Source organism: Hibiscus syriacus, unplaced genomic scaffold (assembly GCF_006381635.1).
Source record: "Hibiscus syriacus cultivar Baekdansim isolate YM2019G1 unplaced genomic scaffold, ASM638163v2 tig00110387_pilon, whole genome shotgun sequence".
NCBI classification, from domain to species: Eukaryota; Viridiplantae; Streptophyta; class Magnoliopsida; order Malvales; family Malvaceae; genus Hibiscus; species Hibiscus syriacus.
Genome location: NW_024062717.1, coordinates 3,193,880 through 3,197,891, shown reverse-complemented (window position 1 = coordinate 3,197,891; position 4,012 = coordinate 3,193,880). Strand labels below are relative to the sequence as shown.

At 34.9% G+C, this 4,012-nt stretch overlaps 1 long non-coding RNA gene across 1 annotated transcript; it reads left to right on the top strand.

Annotated features, from left to right (window-relative positions):
- The first annotated feature begins 1,710 nt into the window (after nucleotides 1-1,710).
- LOC120122716 lies at nucleotides 1,711-2,719 on the top strand. The gene is made up of 2 exons (XR_005516109.1): nucleotides 1,711-1,956; nucleotides 2,360-2,719. It is a non-coding gene; the product is annotated as an uncharacterized LOC120122716 (long non-coding RNA).
- Nucleotides 2,720-4,012: the final 1,293 nt, after the last annotated feature.

Genomic DNA, 4,012 nt, shown 5'->3' with positions numbered 1-4,012 from the left:
TATTAATTAAAACTTCCATAAATGGATCCTAAGTTAACTATAGACTCAAATTCATAATTTTCACCATTACGACAATATGTAAACGACTATAGCCTGACTCTCTAAAGTCCTCAGTCGAGCCGCCAACCTGTCATAGCCATTTTTTAAAACAATTAATATTTAAAAAAATATCATGACTTTATTTGAGAAAAAAAATTAGGGATTTCGAATTAATTTGAATAGGAGTCGCCATCAACCTTTGGGTTAGGTATGTCGAATACCTAAAAACGTCTTTTAAAACAATTTTAAGAAAAATCATTTTTAAGATAAAAATCGGTCTAAGTTATTAAAGATTCATTTTTTGGATCTGCGAGTCAATTATGCGTGGGGAAATATTAACACCCCACATCGCCTAAAAATTAGTACTTAGTCGCTTACATATTATCGTGGTGGTGAAAACTGTAAATTGAATATAAAGTTAGAATATGATCAATTTATTAAAGTTTAATTAATTTGTTTCGAATTATTTATTAGGGAAAATCCTTTAATTCAAAAAGAAATATCGAGATTTGCTCATCCTCTGACATGAATGCTATCTCTTCTATTTATTGTCTAAAAGAATATTCCCTCCTAGATTTATAAAAAAAACGTAAATCAAATATAAATTGAATATCAACATTAGCAAAAAAATAAATTACTATTTAAAAAAACATGCATTGTCTCATTTTAATTAAAATAAAAATGAATTAATTAGCACTTTTAAAAAATAAACTCGATTTATTTCGAGTTCACATTTCGTTTGAATGTCGTATCAGATTGCATTATTTCGACCAAGTAGTGCTTTCCACGCTCATTCTACGCCGAGTGTTCTCGAAAATCTTTGGATAAAAATATATTTATAATACTAACACGTAAAAGTAATTCAAGAAAAGCAAGATGTATAAGCATTAATACATAAGTGACAAATATATGACATAAATGAATATGTACATGCAAACCTATATATATCTACTAGGTACATAAAAGGAAAATAATAATATTAGTGAATATATATGGCCAACACATGCGTATAATAAGGTAAATATAATACATTCATTACATGCATGCAATATAGATAAAAATATAGTACACATATACATACAAATATGTAAAGGATCGAAATAAAAACATGGAATCATTACAAACTAGAGTTCAAACATAAGAAACTAAGCATACATAGTAATTCAAAGGACCAAAATCATATTAATAGTAACTTAAAAGACTTAACAACAATACTAACAACAATCAGGGTATTAATCGATAATATTAAACAACAAATGCATAAAAATGCAAATAAACCATAAATGACATTCAGGACTAAAATAAAATTGTCACAACTAAGTTTCAAAATCCAAAATATCCTAAATCTGTAAACAGAGGAGTAACATGACCAAAACGAATACTATGCAACTCAACATCCAAAAGTTGAACATATAAACAAATAATAACTAATCGATGAGGACTAAAATAGAACATAAAACAAATAAAGAGCTCGGGATGGAAGGATGAACTTTCATTAAGTAACCATATTACAACCATTACAAAGCTTGAAGGACTTCGGATGAGATTATACCCTCAATCAGGCACTCAGTCTCTCTTTCTTGCCAAAACGCTGCCGCACCAGAGATGATATATAACCATCTTTATAGGGTTATTGAAACCTTAAAATTCATTTATTCTTCAACTGCTTAAAAATGAGATGGAGAAAACTCGCCGGTATTCCTACGTCGTGCCAACTGCCGTTAATCGACATCGGCCGCCGCTTGTCGGTGACGGAGAAGAGAGTTGGCGACACCAAATGGCTCATCTCGAAGTCCACAATACAAATCTAAGACACGTTTACTTAAAAGGAAGTGGGTCAGAGCAGATCTGAAGGCGAAGCTTCGGGAGAGATCCACCCTTGATGATAAACTTTTCCTTAGTAGAGAATCAACAAGGGTAAGCTTCTCATTCACCCTCTCTATCTTTATTTTGTTTTCTTCTTTTCGTTTTTCCTTTGATTTTTCTTCTCATTCTCTTTTTTTTTCTTTCATTTTTTCCTTTTTTTTTCTGGTGTTCAAATCCCTCTATCTTTTTATCTCTTTTCTTTCTCTTCGTCTTCTCCCCCAATTTTTTTTAAAAATGGTTTCCTCTCTTCGTTTTATGGTGTTGCATGTTATGATTCGATGCTCTGCTTCAGTGTTACCTAGAAAATAGGGCATGATTGTACTATTTTGTAGCTGATAGTCTCAGATTTGATCTCTATTGTCTCTTATGAGTAAAAAAATTATATTTGTAATTTTTTACTAATTTTGGCCCATTTTTTTGGCTGATTGATATATTGATGGCCGATTGAAACAAGGCGACGACACTGGGAGCAAATGGCAGAAGCGACTATGAGACAAACTTGTCCTAGATGGCAGTGACAGCGGGAATAGGCAGCCGTGGTGACGGTGCAGTAACTTTAGGGTTTGAGAACCTTAGTTTGCTCTCATCTGGTTTGTTGGATCTAGCACAGACCCAATGACTGGAAATGTGCTATGAATGGGGAGATAGGACGAAACCCTAGCTGTGTTGGGTTGTCAAGTTGGGCTTGTTATTCGGGTTGCTTGCCCGTGTAATGTAATGTAGGCTTGATTTGGTCTTGGTCTTTTTTGTAATTTGAGCCTGAATATTGTAATAGTGGGCCTTCGTAATTTGGTTTGGGTCAATTTATAACCTGTAAAAATAGAAAAATGATATTAATAATAATAATAATAATAATAATAAACAATTAAGATCCAGATAAAAATGAGTGTCTGCTTTTCGTTGGAAATTGGGTAATGGGAAATCAATTATGTTTTGGGAAGATCTTTGGTGTGGTGACAAGCCTTTGCGTCAATTATTCCCAAGACCGTACAGGCTGACGAATTGCAAAGGCTGCTCCATCGCCTCCATTGCTGAACAGGGGGATTTGAGTTTGATTAATTGACCTTATTTGTTTTCCAGACCTCTATTGGACAGAGAAAAAAAGGATTAGAAGCTCTTTCGAAATTGTTAGAGGAAGAGATAATGTCGAGTTCTTGTTCCGCTAGGCTAATATGGTTACACTCACAAGTGGGTCATTTTTCGGTTGTTAAGTTAGCGGAGTTGCTGGTTAATGCAAATCTTACTAACTCAGACTTTGATTTTGATCTCATTTGGAAGTTGAAGGTTCCACCCAAAGTGAAGAATTTCCTATGGATGCTGAAAATTGATAGGATGCCGGCAAAGGAGTTTCTTCAGACTAGGGGGTGAAATTAGACGAATCTTTGAGTTGTTACCCGTGGTGTAAAACGAGTGTGGAATTAGCGTTCAACTTGTTTATTAACTGCAGATTTATAAGATACTTCTGGAAAAAAATTACAATTGGTGGGTGCAAGTTTGGCCTTCCCTGGGGACTTTTAACGCGTTCTTTGCATTCTGTTTTTCAAGTCCTTTGACTGGCCCAGTTAAATCGGTTTGGCTAATCTCGGTTGCTGCAGCATTGTGGAGCGTGTGGTTGGTGAGAAATGAACTGGTGTTTGATAGTAAAGCTACCTCGCATAAGGATCTCCTGTTCATTGTGAAGATGAGAGCACTTATATGGCCGAAGGCAATTAACAATAAAATTGAAGTTCTTGAATTCGGCTGGTGGAATAATCCTGTTGAAAGTGTAAATGAGATTAGTGAGCAGCGGGTGTGATGTCCGCTGCCTGAAATTTAATGTGGATGGAGCATATACAGTTTCGTCAGCAGGTTGTGGAGGTGTGTTACGCAGTGCAAAAGGGTCGTTAAAGCGATGCTCTCGGGTCCTGTGACCCCGGTGAACTCGGATTTTTCAGAATTGGTAGCAATTAAAACAGCCTTGGTAATTTTCGTCAAATCTGGGTCGTATAATAATTTCTCGTTAATAGGATTCCCAAGCTGTGTTGAATTAGATTGAAAATTCGTCTTTGAGGCCGTGGAGATGGTGGGATGTTTTTGATGTAATCAATAAGTTAGAAAATAACATTGC